Source organism: Phaenicophaeus curvirostris, chromosome 13 (genome assembly GCF_032191515.1).
Source record: "Phaenicophaeus curvirostris isolate KB17595 chromosome 13, BPBGC_Pcur_1.0, whole genome shotgun sequence".
In the NCBI taxonomy this organism is placed as follows: domain Eukaryota; kingdom Metazoa; phylum Chordata; class Aves; order Cuculiformes; family Cuculidae; genus Phaenicophaeus; species Phaenicophaeus curvirostris.
In genome coordinates, this window is record NC_091404.1 from 5,642,861 (window position 1) to 5,664,448 (window position 21,588).

The 21,588-nt window shown below is 46.2% G+C and overlaps 1 protein-coding gene across 2 annotated transcripts in view; it reads right to left on the reverse strand.

Annotated features, from left to right (window-relative positions):
• GAB3 (GRB2 associated binding protein 3) overlaps positions 1 to 21,588 on the reverse strand; it is a 68,709-nt gene that overhangs the window by 22,083 nt on the left and 25,038 nt on the right. The gene's annotated exons all lie outside the window — the stretch shown is intronic.

Sequence of the window (21,588 nt, forward strand, 5' to 3'; positions counted from 1 at the left end):
GTGCTAAAAAGTTAATCAGAAAACTTCCAAACCTTACATAAGGATGTGTATTTACACAGGCAGTGCTTCCAGTCAACCCAAACCAAGCCTGGTAAGCACTGATGTCTTTTAGACCCTTGTGACTGAAGGTACTGGTCCCATATAGGCTTAAACGAAGTCCTGGCAGGATTAATATGCTCCTTCACTTTATAATGCTATATGCAAGCTCCTAGGAATAAAATAACATGTTTTCCCCTTTTTTTTCTAGCAGCTGTTTTTTGTTCATCAACAGCGTAAACTCTTCTGTGTTGATTGCAGCTGTCACCAACTGTCACTTACACCAAGTGCCAGAAGAAATCCACCCCAAGCTCTCTTCCACAAAGAAAAGCTGAAATAAAGACATTAAAGGCCTCCCCCTTACCAAACTCTATAAAAACTGTGTTGAATAAAGTTGCGCCCAAACCAGCAAGGCTCATGTGGCCACCAGGGAGACTCTGAAGCTGCAGGTGCCCAGCTCCAACAGCAGCCGGGGAGAGGTGCAGGGGTTCAGGCACTGCCCCAGTGCCTACAGTAACTGTACAGCCCCAGGCTGCTTTAGTCACCTTTAGAGTTAAAAGTTCATCAAAGAAACACGTGAGCAATCACAACACCCCTACCTGAATCCTGTTCAAGTGTTCTCTACGAAATTACTTGTCACAATGACATAAATCTGGGCGATAGCTTGTGTTAGAGTTAAAAATCACACTCATGGTTTGCAAAAAGTGTTTCTGCCTGTCAGTTTGAAGACAGCTATCCACTGCACCTTAAGGGGAAAATAACTGGGTTCAGGGTGTTTTCACTAAGATATACAGTTCAGGATCAATACAGGCACTACATGTTTTGCTGGCACTGAGTTCCTATGGGCATGGCAATAGTTAAAATGATCAACAAAAACCAGCAACAATAACTTGTCAAAAAAAAAACCCACTTGTTTTTGGTTTGGTTTTTTGTGTTTTTTTTTTTGTTGTTGTTCTACTCAAAAGAGACTTGCTTGCAGTGCCAGAAGCTCTTCACAGTCTGTCAATATTCACACTAAAATTTATCTGGAACCAAGTCTGTTCAGCTTGACAATACCTTAATCTATTTTGAAAGCAAAGGATTCTTCAAAAACAATACATAGAGACCAGTGTATGAAATATCAGAGAGAGTTCTCGTGCAAGGCTGAACAAACACATATTGGCCTATGTAAAGGAGGGGGGCTCAGAGAGAGGAGGATCACATCAGGAATATACAGGAAGCAGAGGTGAGGTGCAAAATGTATTGCACGAAGAAAATTAAGTCTTGCCCTCTTGACCTGTTGAGGTTTGAAAGTGATTTGGTCTCTGTTGACAGCTGCTAGAGATAACAGGTTACTGAGATACCTCAGACACATCTAATTGCGTGGGACACAGGAAAAAAAGAACACTATCACTACAACCACCTCAAAGGAAATCAAAACAGAGGAAAAACGTTTAATGGAGAAAACACTTTCCTGACTAGCAAGCTTTAACAGTGGAATACAGTCAAGTAGGTATCTTACACATATAGTCCCAGTGAGAGTCCACATCTCTGCCACTGAGACTGCAAGTGCTACACAGACCTAACACACATCCCACAGGTGCCCCAGGACAGAAAGGTCACACCCCCTAACGTACTCACACCCCCAAAGAACAAGAGAAAATGCTTCAGAAGCCTAAACCAAATGAAACCTGCTCCTTGCTGCTAAAGGAGAGAAGAGAAAGGAGCCATCAGATCCCCCAAACTGCAAAACCACTCCTTATCCCACAGTTGCCAGCACTGCAGCTTAAATATTCTTGGCTTCTTCTGACAGAAATTAGATGGAAATCACCTGCACATGAGCAAGCTGAGGGTGGAGGGGGCAGGGATGGGATGGGATGGGATGGGATGGGATGGGATGGGATGGGATGGGATGGGATGGGATGGGAGCACCCTGCCTAGCTGTGATCCATGCAGCTGTGGGGAGGTGGGAGCTCAGCCCCAAGGCTGGGATCAGCTCAGGGCTCCCTGCAGGTTGGCCAGTACCACACCCTTAGGCAGGATGGCCTAGAACCTGTCCCCATTTCGTTAGCATTTATATTTTCGTAAGTCTAACGGGGTTGGTAATTCCAGCACAACCTGGGCAGCCAGTTAGAGGAAAGACAAGAGTGCAGCTGTGCTTTGTGGAAAAGCTCACAGTCCCTCTGTTCAGAGGCAGAGGCTGGCTTTGGTGTGGTGTGAGCTCTGCTGGCTTTGGTTTTGTACAAGCTGAGGAGCTGCCCAATAACCTGTTTCCCTACAGATACACAATTTGATCAGGCTTATTATCTGGCTGGCGCTGTGAGACTGGAGCCAGAGAGGTGCCCAGTCAGTGCAGCCTGTGAGGGGAGAGGAGAGCAGGGCTGTGGCTGTGTGAGAAAACACTGGCTATCATAGCTGGGCAGCCACGAAAACAGGGCTGAAGGGAAACAATGCTGATAGCTGCTCAGATCTGCACTGCCTTTGGGAAGGGTGGGCCTTCCCTCTCCATCTCCCACACGGCCGCCCTCACTGCCTTCCGCAGGCCCGTGCAGCCAGCCAGCCCCGCATCTGGCTGGAAACAGCAGTTCTTTCTTGTGGGGGTAACACACGAGCTGTAGGAACCATGCAGGAGCGCGGCGGGAGGAAAGGGACAGAGGAATTGCCCTTTGATGATACCACAAGCTCGGACAACCTAACAGCCCTTGGCTGAGCCATTCGTTGCCCCAAATATTCATGTGCTCAGAAATGGATGGTGGTGTCTTGCTGTGAGCTCAAGGGACCCATGCAAACACCCTCCCCGTGGTGCCATCCTGCCACTGGACCTGGAGCCCAGGGGAGGGAGAGGCACTGAAGGATGGCAGCCTTTAAATAGGTGCAGCTTGAGATAGCACAGAATCACTAGGTTGGATCATCAATCCAACCATTCCTAGCAACCACTAAACCGTGCCCCCCCAGCGCTTCATCCACCTGTCTTTTAAACACCTCCCGGGAAGGTGACTCAACCCCCTCCCTGGGCAGCCATTCCTAGCACTCGCAGGTTGAGATCTTCAAAGACATTTAAGTACTTCAGCCCCCTCGAAATCAGTGCAGATGGCACATCAGGGTGGCAGCACCACAAGATGATGGTGCAGCCTGGTCTGTGGGGACGTTGCTGGTACCACCTCATGAGCTTGCCTGTTGCCCCATGCCCGGGCCGCTCCCTGCTTGCTGGCAAAGGGAGCTGCCTTGTGGAGCAAAACCAGAGGAAAAGGGGGAGGGCTGGTAGCCCCAACACCCAGCCTTGCCCGGGCACAGCAGACCAGCACCAGAGGCAGGCAGGAGGATGGGGGGGAATGGGACCAGCCCTTCCCTTGGTGCTTGCTGTTAACATCAACTTCGTTGTACCACCAACCTGCATCCACACATACAGCGCACTTGTGTCCTACATCCCTGGGCTCCATTTTTTCCCCTCCACTCTCCAGGAGGGAAGAAGCTTTGGCTACTGACACAGCTACCCACACGGGTGGGGTTGAAGGACCATCTTTTGCACCTCTTCTCCCATTTGGCATATCCAGTCCCATCACTGTTTTCCTTCTTATGTCCATTCTCTACCTTTCACCGATAGATGCCTTCGCTTTTGAAATGTGCTCCCAAAGACTTTTGCTTATCCTAAAATGCTGTGTACAGTGTGCCAAGGTTTTGAGACACTCGTAGCCTACCTGCAAATGCACACGGCTGGTTTGCCATCGCACTGCAGAGGGCTCGCCCCGCTCATGGCATAGGCAAAGCAAGGGGCTTAGCACACCTTTCAGAATAAGGCTTTTATCTCCACAGTCAAATATTCTCTCCTCATTTTCCTGGCATTTGCCTGCAATGAGGTTCATGTGTCCTTTCCCCAGGGGAAGGGGATGCAGTGCACTGGGGTCACTGGGAGCCCAGCTGTGGCAGGTCCTTGTTCAGACAAGGCAGCGGCAGCAGATTTTAGTTCACAGGAACCCAAGGAGGTGCAGAGGGTGCCTGGCACCTCCCAGCCCCTGCCCTGCAATGCAGGCAGTCATGCCCCATGGCAGCTCCTCTCCAGTGCCCACCCCAGCCCAATGGCAGAGCATGGTGAGGTTTTACATAGTTGTATGCCCTGGGTAGTTTTCTTTTTGCCATTTACCAGTCACAAAGCTGCTTCCTCCTTCTCCTCTTACAGTTCTTCCCACCATCTCTGGATTTCTGTCTTTGCAGCACAATCTTCACGCACAGACCAGGACATGGTGTAGCGAGACCCGTGCTTTCTTCCCCTTCCCCATCACTCACCCAAACCAGAAGCTGTGCCTGTGCTGGCACCACAACACAAGGCGATGGGCACCTGCCCAGGGCTCACAGACCCCTCTGAGGAAGAGTGCGCTCTGCCAGCCCTCTGTGGTACAGCAAGGAGCTCTGCTCCCTGATCCCTCCAGTCCCGGGTGCACGATCATCTTGCACCCTTGTGCTGCTGCAACACTTTCCTTCTCACGGCTTGTAAGGCACAGTTGCTGTTACTGCGAGCCTGTGCCCAGAGAAGCAGAGCTGTGTTTGCTGTGCCGTGCTGGGATCAGGCCAGAGAGCTCCTTCAAGCCTCCGCAGCAGCTTGAGGCTGGCAGGGGCACCCGAGCAGTCAGCAGGGCTCTGGCAGGAGGGATTTATTCCAGCTGATCAGAGCCAATAATATCTGACAATACTTAGTCTGGAGCTGCACACACTGCCAAATGTACAAGCGAAATTGGATCGATTTAAGGGTGAAAGATAATGTTCCCATAGTTGAGATGAAGTAACCTATATACTTAAATAGGAGATGATTCCTGGGATGCAGCCTAGGCTCCTCACTTACACTATGAAAAAGATCTACACATCCAAAGAAATACTACATTTATTTGGGGGCCTCCTGAAATTAGTTCCTTCTTGATGTAGGAATGATACAATGATACATTTACATGTCCTCCAAAGCTTTTTTGGCATTAGAGAGAATGCTTTATCAGAAAAGCACAACTACAATCAGACAAGAGCCAAAATAAATCTAGAACAATTTTCATCTGCCCTTTGTAAGTGGAATAGTTCGGTGCCAAAAGGAAGAAAGAATTTGCAGCAGTGTTGGTCGGACGCCAGCATATTGCTCTGTGCAACACAAGCTATCAGTGTTTTCTTCTTGCTCCTGAATTTTTCAGTTTGGGAATTCCAGAGCTACCTATAAAAGGAAGAGGAATAGCTCTGTTTCAATTTCAGTAGGATTTCTAAGAAAGCAATCGCTACTTCCACAATCTGACGTTTCTGCTTCTGCTGAATAAGTAGGGTGAGGTTTAAAAAGGGCTGCTATTTCATGCTAATGTTTGCTCCGCTGTGGCAATGTCAGATAAAACAGGCCACGAGCAAACCTATTATGTGCTGAAAAAAACAGCTAGATGGTAAACAAGGCCAGAATGGGAGCTGAGTGCCTGTGTGGGGAAGGTTTAGCCAAGGACTTACATTGCTTACCTTCTGTCCGAGGACCATGTTTACATTTGTATGTACAAAATATCCAGTATCTGAGATCTAAATAATTAATGAGAGCACATACAAACTAAATGTATGTACATACAATCTTTCAAGATTGGCTTGAAATAGATTTTTTTTCCTCTGGATTTTTGATTTTTTTTCTGGTTTTAATAACATAACATGGCATAACCCACAAACTTGAAATTCTTTACTAGCTAAATTACTGCTTATGACTCCCCCATGAAGATAATCTTCATTTAACAGAATGCAGCAGAGGGAACAGCAAGGGGAAGCAGAACGACCAAGAGATATTCTGATGCCTCACCCACCTGGTGGCCTTGCAGGTGTGCTCTGGGCAAAGGACATGTGTCCATCCCCAAACCTGCTGCAGGGAGGTCTGGCACTGAAAGAAGAGTTTGAGCGCTCAGTGATGGTGAGGACTGTGAAAGGTTTGAATGTTTGGGATCGCTATCATCCAGGAAATACCCTGGGAAAGAGAAAGCAGCAAATCCCACAAGAGAAGAGGCTGGAGTGGCTTCCCTCCTGCGGCTGGCTGAGGGCTGGCGGTGCCTGTGTGCATCATGCTGCTCACTGCGGTTCAGCTGCCTTGAGCCCTGAGGCATCCGTAGGGCAAGAGACCTAGCAGAGCTGTAGGATGAGAGTCCCGCAGGAGTGCCATTGCTTGAGACACAAGTTTTAAAAGCTTGTCTTTTTTTTAAAGAACAATTTTTTAACATTATTTTTGGGCACAAAAATAGGTGGAACTTTATAGCATTTCCTATAAATGACTTAAAAGAGGAAGTTTAAATTCATATGTAGACAGGCTTGTAAGCAGCTGATGTCTAAGCCTATTAAGACCACATAAGTTAAGAGAGTTTCCCTCACCTACACAGAGTGGGAGATGTTGGAACTGCAGACTACAGTTGCTCCAAGAGAGACCTGTGCATAGGGAATAAGGAAAGAGTCAGGCCCAGCTCCCAGCAAGCATCCTCATGTTCAAAGAGCTGAGCACATTGCTGAGACCTTCATGCCACCCTTTCAAGAGACAAGGGCCAGCCCCTGCAGCTCATACTCCTCGGACTGCAAGACACTTGCAGAAGGGCTCCCGCCTTCTGCTCTGTAGCCTGTATTGCTTGGTATTAGCGCTCTATCGACTAACTTGCAGAAATCTGAGATGAAAAAGACCTCTTGAACCACCCAGCCTGTCCCCCAGCTGGAGTTATGGTTTCACTATTTCAGTTGTGGCTGTTGGTCAGCAGTTCTCATCTGCTCTGCATAATAAATCTCTCCCTAACAAGGCTGCCTGCTCGTCTGTTCCACTATGTCCGCGTGCAGCACTCTGGGAGCAGCTGAGCTCATTGCCTATCACCCACTGGTTTAATGCTTCACTTGGATTTTGTCTCCCTTGCTGTCTGGTTTCCCTTATTTTTGACTCAGATCTCACTTCTTCAGCAGTGAGAGTCTGAAACTCAAGGTTTATGGCTAGGAAAGAAAAATCAATAAATATTCAATTTCAGAGAGGAACATTTCCCCCTTAGGGCCTTCCTCTGCCTCCATAGGCATGTAATTCTATTTAACCTAGAGAACAGAAGGAGAAATTTTCTGCAGTACTTTTTCTTCCTTTGCTTAGGTGCCTGGAAGCTGAGGTGCATTCCCACGGGTGCCTGTTCATGCCCACTACAGCTTTGTTTTCTCAGGGTTAGGGCTCAACTATGGCAGGAAAAAGCTCCGAGCTAACCAGTGTTCCCATACAAAACACCTTTCAACAGAGAATATCACAAATGGTCTGGCTCGTCCCGTGCAAAGGACCATCATATAATGACCTCAGGACAGACTAGAGTTTAACACTCTTTCCATCTGCTAAATTTCTAGTCATTTATTGAGTCATTCGTCTTCCTGAGTGTTGTAGTTTCAGTATGACTCTAATCTTGTTTCAAGAAAGTCCTTATGAGTCTTCCTCAGAGGAGATGCAGTGGGTGCATAGTGGAAGGGGAAATACCTTCTGCCTTTCAAGGTGAGACTGATACATCTGATATATTCATTGACTAAAAAAGCTAACCAAAAAATTTCCTGCTCTCTAAGTGCAATGAAGGCTTTGTAATAAAGCATCTAAGATGACGTCCTGTAGAAGCAGAGAGGCTTCCTTTGTTTCTGTTTCTCACAAAAAGAAGCCTGTGCTTTACGAAGAAAAAATTACACACACTGAAAAAAAGGAGAAAAAGTCCCCGAGTCATAGGTTGCCTGCTAACCTACACACACTACCATTGCTTGGTCCATGTCCTGATCCATAATATTTATGGTGCTTTACATACACAAACATCTGCAACAGCATGAGTCACTGGTATTTAATAAACATGCAGATTCTTTGTAAAGCTAATAGGTTCATTTGGGCATGAAGGTCAAAGTCATAGTGACACAAAAACTTGGGAGTACTAAGTTCTTAAAAACCTTGTGGAAAACAAGAAAACAAGTTCTGTAAGTAAAATTAATAATAGCACCGCTGCATTTTGAGGAGGGAGGAAGGAGGCGGATGCTTGGATGAATAAATGTCATTTCTTTCATTCCCCTCATCCTTTAGTAAGAGCAGTAATGAAATGAAAACTGTGCTTCTCATAAAAATTTTGATTAGAGGCTTCCTTCAAGGACATTTGGTAGCTGACAGAGCATCCCCTTGCTCCTCATGCAAGTAGGAATTGCTCAACAAGACACTGCTGGCTGAAGAGGAGCAGCACTGCTGTCATCTCCTTGCTTTCCCGGTGGCTCCTGGCATGTGGGTGTCACAGGGCTCTCGTGCAAAGCAGAAATGCTGTTGCTATGGTCATGCCACCCAGATGGGTCCTTGAGATTCCCAGGGGAAGATACAGATGGGACATCTCATCCCACAAGATTTTGCTAGAGGGAAAAAATCACTGGCTTTGATTGCAGCTACAACCAACCCTACCACAGTAAAAAAACTCCATGTCGCCTGGGGGAACTGAAATGGGTCAAATGGCTTTGCAGGGCTGCCTGCTTGCCCTGTCCTGGGGCGTGCAGTGCAGGCAGGATCAGACCGTCCCCACCAATGCTTCACGGAGCTCACTGCTTACTAGTGTCCCACGGCTACAGAAATGGCTCTGGGCTGATAAAGCCTTACCTGGGAAATCCACAGCAACAAAACAATTAAGAATGGATGGCAGGGTGGCAATTCTATCTCAGTGGATTCATTTAACAGTGAAATTCTGATACAGGAATGAAGTAAACAGGCTACCCTCCCCATTTCCCTATTCTTCTCCCTATTTTGACAGCGGTGGTGCTGAAATCTTGGAGCTTTTCTTGTTAACATCTGCCCTGCAAATATGTGCAGGCCCCTTTGAGCTCATTTATAGAAAGCATAAGGATCAGTCATTACGAAATCACAGCTAACTGCCACCACAGGGCAGAAACCGCGCTGTGCCCCGGAGGGCTGCACCTCCCAGGGAGAGGCTTGTGGCTGAGCGGGGTTTGTCAGGGGCACCAAGTGACCAGGGCTGGCCAGTAATCTTGACAGCATCTGCAGGGTGCCAGTACAAAGACACAGTTGGTATTAATAAATAAATGAAGTAGCTCCCCCACTGGGCTTGGCTGTGTTTCATGGGGACTAACAAGACAGTAAAGGCAGCCTCACACACTTTCAGGAAGCAACTGGAATATTTGTGACTCGGCATCGTTACACCCAAAGTGATCTGGAGCACTGATGAAAAACCAAACTAAGGAAAAGAACGCCAGCTGCAGCGTGAGATCCACACAAGCTTGGGAAGCCTTCAGGTGAGGCAAGAGCCCGTGCAGACATGATGTTCCACACCTGGACCACTGGCCCTCATCAAAATGAACCTGTGACGAGTGAGCAAAAGCCCTGGGTGGAGGGACGCTGCTCTGGGCCATCTGTCCTTGTTCCTGCCTGGGGACGGCAGGCAGACCCCATCTGCCTGGATCCCTGCACACTGCAGCCTGGGAGGCTGTGATGCCAGGTGGGGCGTAGCAAATTGCTGGGGCAGCCAGGGGTGGACACTTACTCTCATCCTAAGCATCCTCATGCTCTCCTTTCTGTTTCATCTTGTCTGTCCTTTTCACTTTCAATGGGGATGTAAAGTAGGTTGCAGTTCCAAGTAGAGTTCCCAGCAGCAGAAGACTGCACTGAAGGGATTAAAGCCATTCAAGGATCTCCTCCCACCTAGAGCCCTCCTCTCCTCTGCAACGTTTTTCTCCTTCTTAAGGGCAGGCACTGTGTAACATTAATTCCTTTAAGCCGCCCCCCAAATGTCACCTCCTGACAGCTGCTACATTTTTTGCAGGTATTTAAGCTCCTTGACAATGAGGACTTACAGGCAGGACTCTTTACATGAGGATGTTTACAGCCTCACCAGCTAGCCAAGAGTTTTAGTTCCATAGTCCCTCACAGTATGTTTATGTGTAGTATCTAAAATTACATTATTATTATCATTCTGAATGCTGCTTAAATTTCTGGAGTGCTTTTTTTCACCCCTAAATCCTAAAGCACTTAATGACTGGTATGTACTTATTACATGCCACACTTGTGATTTGTTCACCTGTCACAGGGATACACCTGCCTCTGAAGTTAGAGGTGTTCCTGGTAATCAGGATGCTTATCCGTACACCCACAGATACGCAGCCACATCTGTGCGTTTGGCTTCAGCCAATCCGTGGTGCAGGTTTTCCGGCTGAAACCCTTGTTTACCTGTTCAACGCGGCAGGAGTTGAAAGACAGAAAACTGCTGGTCTGGCTTAGTGCCCCTCCTCTGGCCAGTTAGGAAATAAAAGGATGGAGGATTGGGCTTTTTACAGAAATGAGTTGAAACTCCTGAAAAAAAAAACCTAACACACTGACACAGGTCATACTGGGTTTAACAACAAAGCTTCATATTCTGTTAGTGAGAAAAGTGCCACTGAAACCTCATGCCGCATGCTAGGGATTCCCACTGTTACACGAAAACTGCTTGGGTAAAATGACGTGGAAAACCTTAAGATCTCTCTAACTCCTTCACAATAAATTCTTTAATACCAACATAGTAATAAGATATAATCTTGAATTGAGGTGAATTTTGATTTCTTGGAACGGCTTTAATCCTAAAATCTTGCATAATCTTCAGACATTTTTAAAAGGCTCCGCATGGATCGTCGAAATCTTAATAAAAAGTAGTCTGATCCTAGGTTGTTTAAGAAACAGCAGTTCTGAAATACAAATGTTGGGTGTAATCATCTGTTGGATGACTGAAGCTAGCTAGGTCACAGAGGTTTTCAGTCATTTTTGGAAGCGAGTATAAATGTATGTACCAAAGGGAGTGGAGTTTGGACAAATTTTGAGGAAATTTGCTAAACTAATAGCTTTTATGGAAGGACTCCAAACTTGCTTTGTTAAGGAAAGAAGTAGAGTTGAGGCTAACTCCCTTTCTTGTAACTCGCAAGCACGATGTACATACAGATGTGCAAAGCAGTTAAAGACCAGAAAGAACTGGAGGTTTCTCGAGCCTGGAGATTGTGCCCTGCCCCAGGCTATCAGGACTCTCTCTCCCTCTATTTTACTTGGAACTGGCAGTTTTCTCAGTATTCTCTACACAAACAGAGCAAATTTTGCTGTTTCACCTTGTCAACCGAACATGTGGTGTGAGGTCAGCAACAGTCACACAGCCTATCTATAACTGTCTGTGCTCACATGATGTGGCAGCTCCAAAAAGAGGGAACATAAACAGGAAACTGGGTGAAGTGACTCTTTTAGTAGGGGACCACATTACCGCCTTTTTTTTTTTTTTTTTTAAATTTAAAATAAACCCTTCAACAACACGCTGTTGGACCTAGTGAAGCAAAGCAGAGCAGCCAGCAGGATCAGAATAAAAGCCACAAATGTTTATGCTGTAACACTCTTGCCTGATCATAACAATGTCGTTCAATGTAGGGAAATGAACACACATTCAGGGCTTTGCTCAGCAGATCAGCTGATCTCCCAGGTTGGTGCAACCAGGAGTCAAAAGATATATCCTCCACATCCACTTGGGGCCAAATCTAGACTGTCCCTTTTTTTACATCCTTATTGAATTCACAGCTACGTGCTGCAGAGGCTTTGACCTTTGCTCTTCATTTCACTCCTAAAATTGCCTGGAGAAAGGAAGTGTGCAGGAGGCAAGCAGAAAAACAGGGAGGAGGCGCACATGTGTGGGAGGACTTGTCTTAGCGAGCAGGTCGCATTTGTTGAAAATAAGAATCAACCTTTCTAGATATATGTACAGAGATAGATACAAAACCAGAAATAGGTCCAATATCATACCAGCAACTATCTAATATCCAGATGAGCTTTGTATTTAGGCATGTGGAGGGGTGCACTGATTTCACTGCACGCTCTTAGCTATCCAGACTCTGAAGATCTCTGCTGGGATCTACAAATTGGCTTGAAATCAGTCCCATGGGAACCACTCGGCCTTTGCGGTGACATTTAAACTCCACTCATGCAAATGGCAAATCTCCCACTTGTTCTGAGGGGGCCAGGTCCTCCTCTTGACAGGAAGCTCTGAGAAACGCTGAGATTCCCAGAAATGGAAACACGATATGAAGGAATACTCTGAATAAAGAAAAATCTGCCTCTGGACTGATGAGGAGCCCTTCTATCAACCACATCAGAAGACAAACTCTCCCTTCATGGGTCTAGCCTGGTTTTTGTGGGTTACACACAGGCTGCCTTCAACACCGAATTTTTTTCCAGCCAGAGAGCAAACTTCTATCGGTGGCTTCAGGGACGGTAAAAGACCCTGTCTGAGGGGAAGGCAGGCTGTCAGAATACCAATAGCAAGAAAATTAATTATGATGAAATAGGCTGGAATTTGGAAAGGTCCATATTTGTCACAGAAACACAATTCAAGAAATCGGGTCTCTCCAGTCGCCAGCTGGAAACAGTGCTGTGCGATTCAGACTCTCAGCCAAAGCCAGTCATCACCGGCCAGATTCCCTCACTGAATATTTACAGAAAACAAATCAGATTATAAAGTAAGAGTTATTTGTCAGACTTATTTAGTAAATATTATAATCGCAATAAAGAGCACGCTAAGAGTGTGGGATAGACACAAACCAAAACACACGGTGAAATGTGTTGGATGAGTTCTGTTCCTGTCATGCATGTGTCTGTATGAACACATATCACTGGGGGGTATATTAGGTGGCCCAAGCTAGCTCTAAAGGGGTTTGCACTGAGCCTCAACAACACTGAAGGAGTCTGGAATTGCTCCAGAGCTGGTTTTACACCCATTTGTTCACTTCGAAGTACTATACTTGAAAACCAGCTTTGCTAATTTAAAAATCTTTTCTGCTGTCTTCTCACCAACTAAACTGTGTTGTTTTACCCTTAAGTATTCTGCTAGGCAGTAGTACATTTCCAGAACTGGGTTTTCTTCTTCTTTAAAAGCTGTCTTCTATTAATTTCTGCTTTACACTTTGCAGGAAGCTGAGCTAGTTTTTAAATGTTTTTAGAATTATTTTTTTTTTATTCTGCTTAGTTTGTAGGAAAGCGGTCATCACTCATACAGCTCATAATACACAGCATCCACTGCCTGTCATTTTTTATTTTAAAGTATATAAATGTTAGGAAAAATATAAACAATGTTCCTTGTGCCAGTTTTTCTTTTATTTGTTTAATAATTCCCTTTGAGTTGTCAGAATTTTTTTTTTGTTGTTGCTGTTGTGCCCTGTGTCTCATCCAAGAAAACAGGGTTTTCAGTGCTAAGGGTCTGAAGAAACAACACTCTGTGAGCTCCACTTTCCTTCATGTTTTAGGTGCATTTCACAAAGTCAGCTGGTTAAACTCAGCTCGAGTATCCAAACATTTATCGTGTAAACTTCCCACGCCTAGGAGATAACTGCACATTTCTCCACTCCGCTATGGGAAGGCAACGCCGCTTGTGAAATTCTGCAGACCTGCGCTTTTTTTCTCAGTGTATCATTTCATGCTCTGCCTACTTCACACCGGACCGTGGAGCACAGCACTGATGGAGCTGGGAACAAGCACCAAATCCAGTGGCCTCTGTCACAGGCTCAGGACGGTGCAACCAGGTCCTGAGCTGTGTCACTCATAGAATCATAGATTCATAGAGTGGTTTGGGTTGCAAGGGACCTTAAAGCCCATCCAGTCCCACCCCTGCCATGGGCAGGGACATGTCCCACTGCATCAGGCTGCCCAAGGCCCATCCAACCTGGCCTTGAACCCCTCCTCAGTCCTTTCTCACCTAACCTCCTGAGACTGGTCCTTCCAGTCACATATAGGCTACATTTTTCAGTCCCCTGTTACTTTTATCTCAACATGAAGGCATCTACGTGCCCTGGGACAGCATACCCTGTGGAGCAGTGCTGTAGAAAACCTCAGCGTGGCAAATAAAATACTAACAGCATATTTAATGTTTATCTTAATTTGCATGGCTTTTCAAACTTCCCTTGCTGAACCAAACGATGAAATCATAACATGTTCAGAAATATTAAATCATTTCCTCAACATCTGAATATAACGGGCTGCGAAAGGAAAACAATTATATTTGGCACATTGCACTCTTTATCCTTAACACTCCAAATTCTGGTATCCCTTTGTATTTACAGGCTTACTCTGATCACACCAGCATTGAAACCAACTATGTACCCTGATTTTTCTCCTAGGAAATGCCCCAGACTTGCCAAACACCAGCTTTGCCTGGAGAGCTTGGGTTTCAAGTTGCTGCAGCAGTGAACGCCTCAGGCAGTAAGTTCAGGATGCCCCAAACCAGCTTTCTGCCAGTCTGTGGGCAGCAGATCAGTGTCACTCAGGAATGTGCCCTAGCTATTACCGATAGTGTCCTCCTGTCTCCATAGGGTAGAAAGCCCAAATCCAATGCAGCGCTAAAATGATGGGGTGCAATGTCCTGCCTTGCTGGGCATCTGCTTCTGCCTCCCTGTTATCCACCCTGACTCTGTGCCAGTGTGAGTGTCTGATTCTCCCCACTCTGGCCACAGGGAAAGCGAAGGGCAGGAGCCGGGCTGCTCCTCACCAGCTGCCCATGTTCCTCCCTGTGCTGTTAAGGGTCAGGTCCCGTGTGTGTGAAATCCTGGAGGGCTGCTGGGTGTCAGGGAAGGCAACAAGTTATCCCCAAATGGGATGGAGAGAAAGAGAGAAAAAAAAAACACTGTCAGTTGTGCAGCCCTTCATGGATTTCACATAGAGTGGTTCGTTGCTGTGAGGTGACAGATGGCGTGATGACAATTCTGTGGTATCAGTGTCACAATGTAATTGAGTGGTGCAGCTTGCTCCAAAGCAGCCCAGGCTGCAGGGAGCTGGTAACCCTGTCCTCACACTGCCTGGCTCCTCAGCCATGGCCAGAACGTGCTGGTTCCTCTGTGAAGCTGCAGTTTGCAAAAGGATGGGCCGTCTTTCCTGAGCAGGTGCCCTCTCTTTGGGGTTACGTTCGGCCAGTTGTCAGAATTTTGTAACGCAGACATTTTGCTAGTACAGCAGGAGTAAAACTCTGCCAAACTCCACAAATAGTGGAACAGTTTGGGAGTAAAAACAGATTTCAGAAATGAAAGTTCAGCTTGATCTATTGGGAACAATGTGCAATTAACATGCGCAGCAATATCTTAAATATGAGCAATGTGGGAGAAGGGTAATAGCTCCCTTTCTATCATTTTTCAACCTGTCAGAACACTAATCTATGAAGTACCAAAAGCCAGATTCTAAGTAAATGTAAACTGGTAAATGCAGTTGAAGGCAGTGGTGCTGTGAAGCCTGTCCGGATCTGAATCTTTTTTAAACTGTAAAACTATCAGAGGAGTATGTGCTTGTGGGATGGTGAAATAAGATCAGTGTTACTGTTACAAAAGTGAGGATAATGAGCCAGCTGGGTTTTTCCACAGTCATTTTCAAAACTACAGCATTTATTTCTGCTTTTCTGCAACTTCTTCCCTATCGCTTCTCCTCCCTCCCCCTATCCCCTTTTTCTGTGGTTTTCACACTCTGAGCTACACCCAGAAAATAAGGTCACCAAGGAGCAGTAAGGACATGGATGCAGTCTAGGGCTGCATTTTCTCTGTGTGTGTGCTGCCAGCTGCCTCCCCACCGCCCACCCCGGACACAGCAGGAGCACCAGGGCTCCCTGGAAGCATCAAGGGAATGGACCTGGGAGGAGGTGAAGGCATCGATGCTGTGTGGGGATGTCCCACCGCCTCTGCTGCTGATGCTGAATAGACCGGTACTGGAGAAACACATGGTGTTGGTACTCCCTAGATGTAAACGGGATGCTGCTGTGGAGAGTGGTGCCTCCCTGCACCCTCCCGGTGTCTGCAGCTAAAGAAATAAGGGATTCTTCAGACCCAGACTGCTGCACCCCAAAAGCGTGAGGCTGGCAGGGCCTGTCACACCTCCACCCAGCTGTCCTCTCCTGTGTCAAGGCCGCAAGAAAGTGGGGAATTGAAAGAGCTCCACTACCTCCTTGGCCACCCCCTTTCCTTGCTGTCGCTGTGCCTCACCTAAATGCCTATGAGTGATGATGCCTTCACAGCTCCTGCACGCTGGGCAGCCCCTCAGAGCCAGTCATGGTATGTCAGTGCCGTCAGCTGTGCAACAACCACTCACACATCTTTTGCTTCAGTGTAAATACTCATACATTTGCTCCCCCTGTGCTCTGAAATAGGAGGAAAGCCTATGGGGCACCTGTAGCACATCTGGCTCTAGTCCTGGTGAGGCTGCAGGGTTCTGCAGGATGATCCAATCCCAACCAGCTGGCAAGGGCACACACTGCATCAGCATGAAGAGCCCCCTCTTGACCTTAGCAATGATCACAAAGTCTGTGTTCCATGTTCCTCTGATGGGAAGGGTTTGTTATTTGGTCTTAAAAACCATACCTCATCCAGCCCAAATTTCATAAATCTTCAAAACTGAAAGTGTACAGTCCTCAGCATTGTCTGCAGTGCTTGCATGTGCTTCAGAAGGAAGCAAATGTAAGCATGGCTGATGCTAATGTGACGCTGTCAGCTTGAACTGCAAAACAGGAGCTGAAGTGAAATTCAGGCTGGCTTGGAGTTCCTCTGCTGATTTTTTAAGTCATACAACCTCATTTTCAGTTTTTAAGTGGATTTTATTGCTTCTAGTTCCATGGGAGAGATTCATAAGGACAGAAAAACTAACAGCAGAAATGCCTAGACAACCGTATACACTGAGATCTGCTCAAACCACAAAGTAGATGCATAGAAACTCCAAATTCTCTACAGATATAACCATTCCTGATCAGCTGAATGTGCAAGTAGAGTTAAGCCACAGGGTCCTCCTGCCCATGTGGAGGGCACTGCGCTCCCTTCCCAGAGAAGGCTGAATTCTCCTCCTTCCACTAGCGATGCTCCCACCACAGGACAGAGAAAAAACTGAAGGTTTATGCACAACAGTTTGCTTTCAGCTTGTTTCAATGAGAGTAGAACATTGACAGACAGTGCCTTCACGCTGGCAAAGAAACCACTGCTCAAAGCATTTGTCTTCGAGGGTGTGGAGACAGACAGATTTATAACAAGGAAACCTTATGAAATCCTCAGCTCTGGGCTGAACCCACAGTGTCCAGCCTAATAGAGAAAAACAAATAAGACTTTTTGTGTTCCTGCCCTCACTTGAAATGTGCTGGTTGGGAGCCATACAGATCTGTTCAATCGTTTTTATAAAGAATACAGCATCCTGGAGGAGAGTAAACTGTCTGGCGTGGTGGGGAGCAGTGCTTCGAGGTTTTTCAACAAGTGACTAAAGCACATTTCCAGGCCAGTGAGATATCAGCAGGCCACATCAGTGAGAACAGCACAGCTCACAGCTGTATGCACACCAACACTGTGTTTTTAAGCGCTGTTCTCCATAGCTCTGCATACCCACACAGGAGCTATAGGTCACTGCAGGTCTCTTTTTTCAACAGGTCTCAAATCCACTTCTGCTTTGGGAGGCAACGTTTTGCCCCATAGGACTGTTGGTTAGGCTCCTACCTGGTTAATTTAGGAGCAACAGCATGTGGGTATCACAGGGCTGTTGGTGCTTGTAGGTAGCGATGGGAGAAAGGATGAGGGCTGTTTTTAAACGGAGGTCGTTTCAAGAGTGTTTATGTCCTAGGAGCAAGCGCAATAATAATGTTTTCAAAGGGAGAGTTAAAGTGAGATCTACAAAAGGAGAGTAGGGGAGCCCCAAATGGGCAAGAACATTGGAAGGACAGGAATGGGAGGAGCAGGAAAGCTGAAGGAGAAAGGAAAAATAAAAAACAAACTGCAGGAATCATGCAGAAAAAGGACTGGGCTCTTCAGCTCAGTTGGAAGAATCTCAGGGGGGAGCAGCTCTATCCCCAGTGATGCCCATCACCATAACCCAGAGAGTGCTGACAGCAAACCCCTCGCCCAGGATGAGGGAGGTATGGTTGGCACAGCACAGCATGACAGGGCAGTCCTCTCAGCTCCCCAGGCAAGGGCTTCTCAAAATCACACCCAAGTTTTTACTATGGGTGGAGTAGCCCCATCACACTCTGAATCATCGGGCCGTGGGCTGGCCATTGTACGCATTGTTATGAGGTATCTTCTTTACTAAAGCCAAACACAAGAGCCAGCAAAGCAACAGGAGGGAAGAGGCCATTACTGAAATCCTATGAGAACAGTGAGAAATGATGAAAGACTATGCCTCATGTCTCTGCTTTGATTGCAGGGGCAGCCACTTGCAGCAGCCAAGCGTCCAACGCACTGCATGGTGGGCACGGCCAAGCCTGGACAGCTCGGAGCTCTGGCACTGGAGCACCTGGCTGTTGCTAAAGAATAGCAGAGAGCCCTGGAAACCTCCTGTTTTGCTAGTACGCTGCAAGCAGAGGGCAAGAGCTAATCAGGACTTGTGCTAATTAAGCTGTCTATTGCTGGGAGAGGATGGGGATGTGGCTGAATGCCAACAGTAATATGGTAGGCGGGATCAGAGGACTCTGCTGTAAGTCTGCTTTGGTAACCTGGTAGTTACGCTTTCCTTCTTCCTGCTACTGGGGCTGCTTGTGGAATGATGCAGCCAGTGAAGCCCTTTTGGAACCTCGTGCACCTCCACTTTCCTCTGGAGCTGTGTGCTCAGGGGCCACCAGGCCTGCCAGGAGAGCACAGAACCATGGTGGGAGGCGGCAGTTGAGCTGGCTCTCCCCTCTGCGCAGCCCGTCCGCGGAGCTGTGATGGCTGGAGCTGCTATTGCTGGCAGAACTACAGCCTGGTGTTTTTTGACCTTTTACTCTTCCAGAGATAGAAATGGGATTTGTCTGAGGCTTGGAATAACTTCCTGCGATTGTGCTGGAGAGGGCTAGTCTGGCTTGCTAGATAGCTGTGTCTGCCGAGCTGGCTTAGGAAAGGAGAAAGCCTCCGCTCTGTGACTAAGCTGAAGACAGATTTAAAAGATTCCAAAGACAGCACATGTGCCTTAGAGAAAAATAAACCGATAGCAACGTACATTGTCTCCAGCAGGACAACAGGACCTGGGCTGCTGCTGGGTTTTAGCATTACCCATTACTGGAGAGCCACTAACAACCCTAAAGCAAATTGTCTCTGTATATTGATAGGTATTCCTCAGATGGCAGCTTATAAATCCCCTCAACATGAGTGAAATATGTGTGTCTGCTTGTGTGGGAAAGTAGGTAATGGTGTGAAAATTGATCCTTTGGGATGATGAGATCAAGTAATAGTTGTGCAAGCTCCTCCCTCCTCCAGCTTTCCCCTGCCTCCAAATGCAGCCGACACAACCAGGGATGCTGGGCAGACCTTTAACGGTCTTCTCTGTATCTATTTCACTACATCTTTAACTGACTTTTAGCAGCCTTTAAAAGTGACATTGGCAGGTCAGATGCTTTCAGCACAACTGTCTGGCTGCAGAGGAGGAGGAGCTTCATTGTCTTTGCTAGGCTGAAGGCTCTGGAACTGCCTGGGGTGGGGGGACACCTGGCAAAATGCACTGGACCACTATTCCTGGCCAGGATAGAAGTTGATAGCTGCAGCCTGACAAATCTGTGCATGCCTGGGGATCCAGAAAAGGGCTAGATGCAGTCATGGTACTGTAAGACTCCTTAAGGGCCTTCATCCGTGACCCTGTTGCATTAGACAAAAATGATAACCCAAAAAGGACAGGTTTTGGTCCAAGGAGTTTACAGTCACAATTAGCGCACTGGAATTTGTAATGGCACTTGCAAGAGCTCCAGTTGCTCCCAGGTAAATAAGTGCCAGCCTTTCACGATCAGGCCATGCTCCATCTTAAGCCCTAGATAAAGCTTTTGCGTAACTGTTTGGCACTCAGGTTTTTATTACTGTCCTTCTACACAGAAGCTCCGACACGTGGAGCCACTGCTTGTAAAGGCAGGGTAGGACCTAACCTAGACGGTTTCTTGTTCAGCAGAGGTGTTGGGAACTCCCGAAGAATTAAGGAAAAAAGCATGTCAAACAAAGGCTTTTCAAAACAAGCTTTTGGTTGTTTCTTGTATTTTACTCATCAGTAGTCAAAATCACTACGTACAAGTCATGTGTGCTAGTGTTTTCCTGTATGACTCACGCACAGACTGGCTGCTTCTGACTCTCCTTTCTTAAAATGGGGAGTAGGAACGATCTTGGGTTTTTACTGATGTTCCTTTGAGCAAATGAAGACCTGGTGGGCAGGATCTTTGATTGAAAAAGGTAATTTTGTACCTTCTGGCCACTAAGCTCCAAGCAGGACCAGCTGGGGATGCCCTGGCACTGGGGAATACTCAGGCTATATCCAGCCCAGCCCAGCTATAAACCTCGTCTCCTCCTGCTTGGCTCTCTGCAGATATTTGCTACCAGTGTCAGCCCTCCCTGCTTGGACAAGACTGGGAATACAGTTCTCCCCACATCTGTGTGTATCTGTGCTGTTTCATAGCAGGTGAGAAAAAGCAAAAGCACAACTATCCCAAAGCCAAGTCACATTTCTGTAGCAAATAAACACTAACACACAAATTCAACTTACTTAACACTTCTATGCACCGACTCCATTCACAGGTTTTCGGCTTGGGGGGAATTCAAGAGTGTTATTAATATGTATCAGCATATGTGCTTTGTAATCTAATTGTATGTTATGGTAAGAACGATAACGTAGCACCTTTGAGCTTCAGTGCACAAGAGTTCTCTGAAATAGCAGAAGGAAGTGGTACTGGACTGTGCAAGTTTATCAGTTTGCATTAAAGTTCTGACTCCTATGGGTATTTCACTTACTGCTTTCTAAATAGGTAGCATTGAAGAAAGCAGAATTATGTATTTTCATATGTATTTGCAAAAAAAACACCAAAACCACCCCCAAACCTGCTATCAAAACAAAGTGAAAATTTTAAAAAACACCTATCTTATATGTAAGTAATTTCACAAATTATTTAGCTTTAATTCCTTTTAAAAAGTGTTTTAATGCTTTTGTGCCTTTCTACTGAGTTCCAGTTCCATCCAAATGCAGCTCATTTTAAATCACCTAAAATAATACCTGCTGGGGGAACAAAGCTGTCCACAAGGGTACTGCTTTAATATAAAAAATATAACGTAGAGACTATTAGTAATCGTATATTAAACCACAGAAATGCCTAGATATTTATAGATGGCTATAAAATATCCCTGTTAGCAAAAAAAAATGCCACGTATATTCTAAAAACTCCATTTAGTGGTAAATCATTACACAGCAATTTATGAAAGCGCAATTCAAGGAAATAAATGAAAACAATACCTGTGGAAAAAAGAATGAAATTAAGAAAGTATAATTTAATTTAAAGATTTCTACCTTCTCATTTAAATTATTATAAAAATCAGTGATATCCCTGCTTTGTGCAAATTAATGCTCTATATAGGAAAACTTCCTCAAGGTGATCAGACTAGGTTGGAGAACTATCGTGAGGAGAGCTGTTGAAAATAAAAATAAAACTACTCATACTCCCATAGTGAAAAAACAACAACTTGTAGCCTGTGATCAGTGATAGTTCATGCAATGATGTTTATATATCCTAAATCACGTATGTCAAAAACACAGTGAAGACCCTCACAGCACAGGGTTTCTCTTCACCCACGGTTTAAAAGGTACCCAGGGGCTGAGTA